The sequence below is a fragment of the Callospermophilus lateralis genome, chromosome 2 (assembly GCF_048772815.1).
Source record: "Callospermophilus lateralis isolate mCalLat2 chromosome 2, mCalLat2.hap1, whole genome shotgun sequence".
NCBI lineage: Eukaryota > Metazoa > Chordata > Mammalia > Rodentia > Sciuridae > Callospermophilus > Callospermophilus lateralis.
Genome location: NC_135306.1, coordinates 36,828,959 through 36,838,789, shown reverse-complemented (window position 1 = coordinate 36,838,789; position 9,831 = coordinate 36,828,959). Strand labels below are relative to the sequence as shown.

At 37.6% G+C, this 9,831-nt stretch overlaps 1 pseudogene; it reads left to right on the top strand.

Annotated features, from left to right (window-relative positions):
* Positions 1-9,010: 9,010 nt before the first annotated feature.
* Positions 9,011-9,598, top strand: LOC143385732 (dnaJ homolog subfamily B member 4 pseudogene; annotated as a pseudogene).
* The last annotated feature ends 233 nt before the right edge of the window (positions 9,599-9,831 follow it).

Below are 9,831 nucleotides of genomic sequence, written 5' to 3'. Positions count from 1 at the left end.
TTTAATATTTATTTTTTAGTTTTCAGTGGACACAACATCTTTGTTTGTATGTGGTGCTAAAAATCAAACCTGGGCCGCACGCATGCCAGGTGTGCACGCTACTGCTTCAGCCACATCCCCAGCCCAACTTTAAATTCTCTTTTAAAGAAATTAGCGAAGCTGGGTGCTTTGGCCTTTGCCTGTAGCCCCAGCAACTTCACAGGCCTAGGCAAGAGGGTGGCAAGTTCCAGGCCAACCTAAGCAATTTAGAAAGCCCCTCATAAACTTATCGAGACCCTGCTCAATCAAAAAAATAAAAAGTGTTGGTGATATAGCTCAGTGGTAAAGTGCCCCTGGGTTCAATCCCCAGAACTACAGAAAAATGGATAAATAAATAAATAAGATTAAAGAAATTAGTATTTCAGATCAAGTTAAACCCTTTAAGTACTCCTCCCTAGTCTCTTTCCTATCATTTTTCACCTTCTGTCTGAGAAATAACTACTATCCCAAATTGGTATTTATTTTGTTTATGTACTTAAACAATTTTATTGCTTAGTATACATATAAGTCTGTTGAAACATAGCCCCCCTTTGAAATTAAAAACTCCAAATTGTTTTAACTTCTGAACTTCCTCATACTGAGAATGGATGCTGAGGGAGGCTAGCCTTAAGGGGCACCTGGAAACCTGAGAGAGTGACACATTTCCTAGCTAAATCTATATATGTATGTTTCCTGCCTTTTGTCCCACTGTGCCCCTGAGTCTGATAAGACAGAGAATTGAAAAAGGAAAAAGTCTCTTGTATATTCCTTGAAGCCAGCTTTTTTTCCCCCTTGTCAGAACTGCCTCCTGAGTTTTTAGTGGAACAGAACAAGGAGTCAAATCTCTTGCCCCCTCTTTCACATTGGGCATAAACCTGTTGACAGAATTGCTGAGTCACAGGGCATGTGTAAGCTCAGCTTCAGTAGATGTTGTATTGTAGGGACAGACGAGGCAAGGCACCGAAGATAGCAGGAAACAGTTTTATTTGGCTGCAGCCAGGCTCAGAGGGCACAGCTTTTGCTGTAATCAATTAATCTCCTGAACGAACCCTGAGTTCAGGTAGTTTCAGAGTTTTATACCCAGCATGTAAGGGGAGGGGCTCAGAAGTTCACATAAAAGCAGCTTTTTTTTTTTTTTTCCCATTGTTTTGGGCAAGTTAACCCTTCAAGGACAACATCTAAGAAGGGGAGAGCTTCTTCTCCCCTTCTTTCCTCCCCTGCCTGTTGTTACCATGGAGCTCAGTTGGTAACTTACCTTTAAAATGTAGACATCTTTGTGAAGTCCCAGCTCAAGGCCAGAGGCCTTGTTTGCACATTTCTACAAACTATTATACTGGATATATTTGTGAAAAACTAGTAAGGGGGTGTCCAGCACCTGGAGTTCTGGTATCTTCCCGGCCAATGGCCAAGTAAAACTGGGCGACATGAAAATAGGAAGTTTATCTACATTGAACTCTTTTGCAGAGACTCTTTTGCTGACAGTCCTAAAATCAGGCATGGTGAAGATTTCTAGAGAAGCTCAGTTAAGACTTTTCTGTGGAGAAAGGGGGTGCCACTTCAGTTGCCCACATATTTTCTTTCTTTTTTTTTTTTTTTAAAGAGAGAATTTTTTTTAATATTTTATTTTTTAGTTATCGGCGGGCACAACATCTTTGTCTATATGTGGTGTTGAGGATCGAACCCGGGCCGCACACATTCCAGGCGAGCACACTACCACTTGAACCACATCCCCAGCCCGAGTTGCCCACATATTTTCTGAAGAGATTGTAATAGTTCCAACTCCTATAGCAATATATAAGAGGTCTAGATACTGCACATCCTTGCATACTATTTTTTAACTTTTTTGGGGAGGTGGGGTTCAATGGGGATTGAACCTAGGGCCTTGCACTGTAGTGGCACTCCCTCCTCCACAGAAAAATCTTAATTAAGCTTCTCTAGGGACCCTCACCAAATCTATTCTTAGACTATCAGCAAGAATTTCTGCAAAAAAAGTTTTCAGGTGGGAAGTGTGTTGCAGTAGACTGTGATAAGGCAGTCGAGCCAGGTGCTTTCACAAAGGCATTTGCATTTCAAAGGATAGAAGTTAGATCCTAGGGATCTAACTTTACAGTCCACAAGATAGGAGTAAATGGTACAAATCAGGTTCCTTGGAAACCAGCTTGATGGTAGTGGGTGGGGGGTGGGGGGGGACCTCTTCCTTTCCTAGGCACTGGTTTTCACAGAGAGTGTCCTTGATTTATTTTCCAGGCCTGGGTTGATTGCCCAGAATAGTAGGAAAAAACTACTTTTATGTGGACTTCTGCAGATTGTGAGCCTCTGAGCTCCTTCTTCCCCTACACATTGGGTATAAAGTTCTAAGCATTTCTGAACTCAGGTTTCAGAGGGACAAACTGGTTTAGGCATAAGCCATCTCTGGACCTGGCTACAGCCAATAAACCTGCTTCCTAATAATTCCTAGGTGTCCAGCTTTGTCTGTCCTATAACAGCACATGCTAGGCAAGTGCTCTATAATTGAGCTACATCCTCAGCCTACATTCTTGAAAACTCTGGTGATGATCTTTTTAATTTCAGTTATTTTGATGAATCTCAGTGAGTCATTAATTGTATTTCTGTGATTTCTACTGAAGTCAAGCACTTTTTTTTTTTTTTTAATCAGTGTCAATTGGTTATCTTGTGTTCTATGTCATATTCTCTTCTGTGAGAAACAGAAATTCTGGTGGTCCATTTTCAGAATATAGTATTTGGCCTTAACTGGGATGTAACATCCAATTGAAACTGGTCTTGAAAATCAGGATAAGGTCCTTAACCCCCCCCACCCCTCCCACAACACACACACACACACACACACACACACACACATTGACGATTAAACACCTGACAAATGCTAAGGCAAGAGCAAAAAGTTTTGTGTAAAGGATAGAACAGAGAGAGAGAGAGATTCCTCCAGAGAGGAGAGGGTCCAGAGTTGGTGCCCAAGGGAGTAGGGGTGTCTTGCCCCTTTTATAGATTTCAGGTTTCCTTTCTCCTCATGCTTCCTCCTCACATCCTGCCTATGTAACCAAAAGGGCAGGAAGAGAGTTATCTGGGGAGTGATTGTTTGTGCTGGAAAACGTGATCCTTCACCTTCCTCAGAGGTTGTTAGCAACCAGATGATGGGGAGTGCTATCTACTCATTAACTTTTTCTTGGTACCTGTCCTTTGCAGCTAACTGTTCATTGCCCTGCTCTCACAATCATAGTCATGTTAACTATACCCCTTTGCCCTCCCCAATTTTAAAATTAGCCCATTGCATAGATTGTTACCCCAAGCTCTTCCTATCAGAGCATGGGATAGTGCTGCCTTAGGGATAAAAATAGGTGGACTGTCTACCAAAGTGTACTTCCTTTCAGACTTTGTTCAGTAGCACACACGGTGTTTGCCTTGCCAAGGTTGTTGTTGTTATTGTTCTTCTTTTTAAATTAGGTATATATGACAGCAGAATGCATTTTGATTTCATTGTATACAATTGCAGCACAACTGTACATTTCTATGGTTGTATACTATGTAGCTGGTCATACCATATGTGCAGTCATACATTGTACCTATGGTAATAATGTCCATCTCATTCCATCATCTTTCCTACCTCCATGTCCCCCCACCCCTACCTCCCCTTTGCCCCATCAAAGTTCCTCCATTTCCCCCCCCCCCATTATGGACCAGCATCCACTTATCAGAGAGAACATTTTGCCAAGGTACTTCTGAGCATGTGTTTGATTTCTTGCAGTACCCAGTATTTCTAACAATTTTGGCATCCAACATGGGGCTCCATACATTGCCTAGGGGATTGTGAGTACTCCCTCCTTAGAGGACAAACCTGCTAGCTTGTGGTGCCCTTGGAGTCGGGGAGGAAACCTGCAATCCCTGAGGCTGACAACAGACCCCAAATTGAAAGTGGATCAGCAACCCAGGGAAAGAGCCTAAGGAAGCACCACGGTGACTAGGTAACCCCATGCACAGACCAAGGTAGAAAAATCTATTCTTGAGAAAGACGTGGTGGTCAGGACATCTTGGAGGTTGAGAGGGTGTTGCAAGAAACTTCCAGTGGGGGGTTGAGCCCCCCCCCAAAAAAAACCTCTAAAACTGTAGTGTAGAAATAAAGAGAATGCTGGCAAGGGAAAAGACACCCAAATTTCCCCAGATGCCCCTTTGGATCTTATGTTAAAATATTGGAAAGATAGTCCTAGGACAAAAGGGAAAAAGAAACCAAAGATGATAAAATACTGTTGTTTTTATTTGGACTCATTGAGCATGTAAGGAGTTTGGGGTATACAATAAATCTACAGAAAAAAATTCTAGGCCTAGGGACAGGGAGGGAAGATGAAAAGCACAGGCCCATCCTATGTCTGAGTCATTCTGTAAAAAGCTGTAACGGGCTGTATTTTAATTTCTAAAGGGTTAAATCTGATAGTTCTTTTGCATCCCACTGTAAGAATTTAATACCTGGTAAACAGCTACCAAATCTTTGTTTCCTCTCAGTTTTATATACACTTCAGCATACCTGTGTTATTGTATGTCATGTTTATGTACATGCTTGTGTCTATATCTTGTACATGGTATCAAAATTGGTTTATAGGTAAATGAGTACTCATAAATTTAATACATGGATCCAAGTCCCTTTCAGTTTATGTGACTTAAATAAAACTAACAAATAAGAGTCAATTTAAGTAAACAGTAAAGATGCTGTTGAAATCACTAATCCACATATTTTTCTAGGTGGCAAACCAACCAAAGTGTTGGTTTCTATAAAATGTTTAAAGTGTAATGTCTATTGCTTCTAAGGATTTTTCTTTGGCAGGAATAAATCTAGTTAAATTATTAACTAGGCTTGTTTGATAGCTTGGTTTTCATGGGTAACCTAAGTTAGAAATGGGTAAATTGGGTTTTTTAAAATATTTATTTTTTAGGTGTAGTTGGACACAATACCTTTATTTAATTTATTTATTTTTATGTGGTGCTAAGGATTGAACCCAAGGCCCTGCATGTGCTAGGCAAGTGCTCTACCACTAAGCTACAACCCAAGCCCTGGTAAATTAGTTTTTGTGTGTGTGTGTGTATGTGTATGTGGTGCTGGGGATTGAATCCAGGGCCTTGTGCAAGCGAGGCGAGTGCTCTACCAACTGACCTATATCCCCAGCCCCCTTCTAACACATTTAGAAATGTGTTAGAAGAGACATCTGAGCCAGGCGTGGTATCGCATGCCTGTAATCCCAGCAGCTTGGGAAGCTAAGGCAAGAGGATCACACGTTCAAAACCAGCCTCAGCAACAGCAAGGTGCTTAGCAACTCATTGAGACCCTGTCGCTAAATAAAATTCAAAATAGGGTTGGGGATGTGGCTCAGTGGTCAAGTGCTCCTGAGTTCAATCCCTGGTACCAAAAAAAAAAAAAAGAAAGAAAGAAAGAAAAGAAGAAAAAAAGAAGAGACATCTGATTAATTTGCAAAATTCATATACTAAAACATGAACTATGTATAAACTCAAGTATTCTTGGCTTCTGGAATTCCATAAGGTAACATATATTTCGGTCTGTTAAATGTGTTTTTATAAATTTATAAATAAAAGAAAAAGTTTAAGATGGCTTGTTTTAGAGTTTTACCTAAAAGCAATATTAATAAGAGTTAAAATTCTTTTTTTTTAAAGAATTTTTAATATTTATTTTTTAGTTTTCCGCGGACACAACATCTTTTGTTTGTGTGTGGTGCTGAGGATCGAACCCGGCCGCACGCATGCCAGGCGAGCGCGCTACCGCTTGAGCCACATCCCCAGCCCCAAGTTAAAATTCTAACAGGTGTAATTCTATATGCAAAAAGTACAAAAGATTTCAGCTATGTTTCAATTAAAGTACTGTAAAAAGCTTATTAAAAAGTGATTTGTCTATGGGCTGGGGATGTGGCTCAAGTGGTAGCGCGCTCGCCTGGCATGCGTGCGCCCCGGTTCAATCCTCAGCACCACATACAAACAAAGATGTTGTGTCCGCCAATAACTAAAAGGTAAATATTAAAAAAATTTTCTCTCTCTGTCTCTCTCTTTAAAAAAAGTGATTTGTCTAAATTTAGAAATTTTATAAGGATTCTTTCAGAATGTAAATTTAGGAAAGAGCACTGGAAAAAGAGAGAAAAAAAGTTATAGGTATGGAAATATATTTTAGTATGAAAAGTTAGAAGGAAAAAGAAATGTTTCTGGGTGAGAAAGTATTTCATATGGTAAACAAGTTGTAGAATGTCTAAGTAAGTTGCACAAGGCTTGTGGAAGTAACTCTCAAAAAGTTCATATGTGTGATTAAGTTGACTATAATCAGCACAAAGTTATTTAAGTGTTTTTCCCTAAGGTTAACCTTTAATAGGTGAATTCTATATGTTTAGAAACAAGGACCCCTTAAAAAATTTATCTGCTATTATTTATCAAGACAACTTCTTGTGTCTATTAGGTTTTATTACTTTAAAACTAAGTCTCAAAGGATTTAGAGTTTGTATCTGTTTCAAAGTCTTTTAGATGATTACTTTGTAACTCGTCAAATAAACAATTGTTTTGTATACATCTGAGAACTGTTTGAGTCTTGTCTATGTTTTTTTAATACATGCTCATCTTTTTAATATCTATATATCTATATAAATCTATATCTATCTATCTATCTCTATATATAATTTTTTTAATGTGATGCTGGGATTCAAACCCAGTATCTCACATGTGCTAGGCAAGTGCTCTACCACTGAGCCACAACCCTAGTCCTTGTCTAAGTTTTAATGTAAAAGCTAAACTTAATTAATAAGGACATCTGTGTAATTGTGATCCTAACCATTACTGGTTTCTCCGTATATTAGATGCATTCATGTTCTTCAAGTATACAAGCATTTTAAAATGTAAAGCTAAGGAGAGCATTTTATCAAATTGGTGTTCTCCAAAATAAAATTGTATATAGCAATAATCTCCTCAGACTTACATAGAAATAACCAATTTGGTTGGTATTTATGTCATTCAATGTTTTGTAGCTGGATAAAGGTAATCTGTTATCAATAAATTGTAAGTTATATACGTAGTAATTTTGTGTTACTTTTTACACTAGGATGGAAATTTAAATGTGTTTTTAGAAGGTAATAAGGAGAGTCTGATTTGTTTAAGTTAAGAGCTCTCTTGGCCTTTTTGTTTTATTTATGTTTCAGATGTAATGTTGTATTATGTTAATTGATAGTTAGATAGATTTGGGAAGTAATACATGAGAACTTTGTAAAAATGATATTTAAGAAAGAGGCAACTTATGGCTTCAGAAATAAAGCATTTTACATAACATTTGTCAAGAACCCAGACTCACCTGAAATAAGACTGTGCCTCTGACCTTATTTTATCTTAGGGTGGCTCCCAAGTAGGCCAGAATTAAGCACATTTATAGTTAGGTTCAAAAGATAATTTTTGTTGTAAAGATTATTGTGATATCAATCAGACATAACTTTCCTCTGTTCATATATGAATACACGAGCAGTGTAACTCCACATCATGTTCAACCACAAGAATAGAATCTAATTAGAATAAGTTATACTCCATATATATATATATATATATATATATATATATATATTTTGTCAAAATACAGTTTACTGGGTTGGGATTGTGGCTCAATGGTAAAGCCCCTTGCCTAGCACGTGTGAGGCACTTGGTGTGATTCTTAGCACCACATAAAAACAAATAAATAAAATAAAAAGGCATCGTGTCTATCTACAACTAAAAAAAATATAATGCAGTTTACAGGCACTGGATTGTAGCTCAGCGATAGAGCACTTGCATAGCATGTGTGAGGAACTGGGCTCAATCCTCAGCACCACATAAAAATAAAAACAAAACAAAGGTATTATGTTTATCTTCAACTAAAAATGTTTTTTAAAATACAGTTTACTTTCACGTATATCTAAAAAGAACAACAAAAAAGTAAAAAATAAAACACGTTTTCCACACACAGAAAAAAAACTACTGTGATCTCAAAAATAAATAAGAGATATAATACAAAACTAAGTAAGGATTTGGATAAATTATAAAAGGTATTTAAAGTTGACAAGAGTTTTTTTTTTTTTTTTTTTTGGTTATTAATGGATCTTTTATTTATTTATTTGTATATGGTACTGAGGATTGAACCCCGGGCTTCACACATGCCAGGCAAGTGCTCTACCACTGAGCCACAACTCCAGCCCAAGAATTTTAAAAGGAAGTAAAATTTACAATGGATCTTATATGTGATTGAGTTGATAAATTTATGGGTCTTTGTGGCAGCAAAATAGATATTAAAGATATAGTCTGACTGGGTATGGTGGCACACACCTGTAATCCCAGTGGCCCGGAGACTGAGACAGGAGGATCACAATTCAAAGCCAGCCTCAGCAAAAGCCAGCCTCAGCAAAAGATATAGCTTGGTTCCTCTTTTCTATGTGTTTTTTGGGGAATAGCAGTTTGATCAGTGTCTGAAACTGGAGGCAGCCCAGTGTTGTGGAAAAGACTCTAGATTTGGTCCCAGAGAATCTAGAATCAAGTGTATGCCCTTTGGGAAATCTAAGTTCATATCAAGTCATTCAAAATGGGGAAAGAATTTTATTGCATTTGGGGAATTAAAAAAGGAGCTTCAGATGAAGGTATTAAAAAGGCTTACCAAAAATAAGCCCTCAAATTTCATCTGGACAAGAACAAATCTCCTCAAGCAGAGCAAAAATTTAAAGAGGTCACAGAAGCTTATGAAATTTTGAGCGATCCTAAAAAGAGGGAAATATATGATCAGTTTGGGGAAGAAGGGTCAAAAGGAGGAGCAGGAGGTACCTTCCAGTACACCTTTTGTGGTGATATTCATGCCACATTTGCAGCATTTTGGGGAGGTTCCAACCCCTTTGAAATCTTCTTTGGAAGACAGATGTGTGGTGGTAGATATTCTGAAAAAATGGAAATAGATGGAGATCTTTTTAGTGCCTTGTGATTCAGCATGAATGCGTATTCAAGAAACAGGAATTCTATGGGGCCATCCCATCTCAAACAGTATCCTTCAGTTATTCATGAATTTAGAGTATCACTTGAAGAAATATACAATGGTTGTACCAAACAGTTCTTAGAAAAGGTTAAACCCTGATGGAAGGAATTATAGATTTGAGGACAAAATTCTCACCATTGAAATTAAAAAAGGGTTGAAAGAAGGCACCAAAATTTACTTTTCCAAGGGAAGGAGATGAAACACCAAATAATATTCTGGCAGACACTGTTTTTATTATTAAAGACAAAGATCACCCCAAATTTAAAAGAGATAAATATAATTTATAATGCTAAAATTAGTTTATGGGAGACATTGTGTGGCTGTTCAATTAATGTGCCTACACTGAATGGAAGAAACATACCTATGACAATAAATGATATTGTAAAATCTGGCATGAGAAAAAGAATTATTGGATATGGCCTGCCATTTGCAAAAAGTCCTAATCAATGTGGTGACCTACTAATGGAATTTGAGATGTTCTTCCTAGATACTATATCTTCATCATCCAAAAAAGTTCTTAGAGAGCATTTTCCTGCATTATAGAATGAAGAATGTTATTACCCATATTTTGATAAGGCACTGAAAATATAAAAGGACTGGCAGTTTACTGATGTAGATGTGAATTCTGTAAAAAAAAAAATGTGTAAATTCTTCTGAGGGCTCATTAAATTGCATGAATAGAGATGGTTCAAATAAATAGGCAAAAGGGATTTTTACAGTTAGAGATGAAGGGAAAACTTCTCACTGTATTTTATTTCTCCCAAATCAGAAATTTT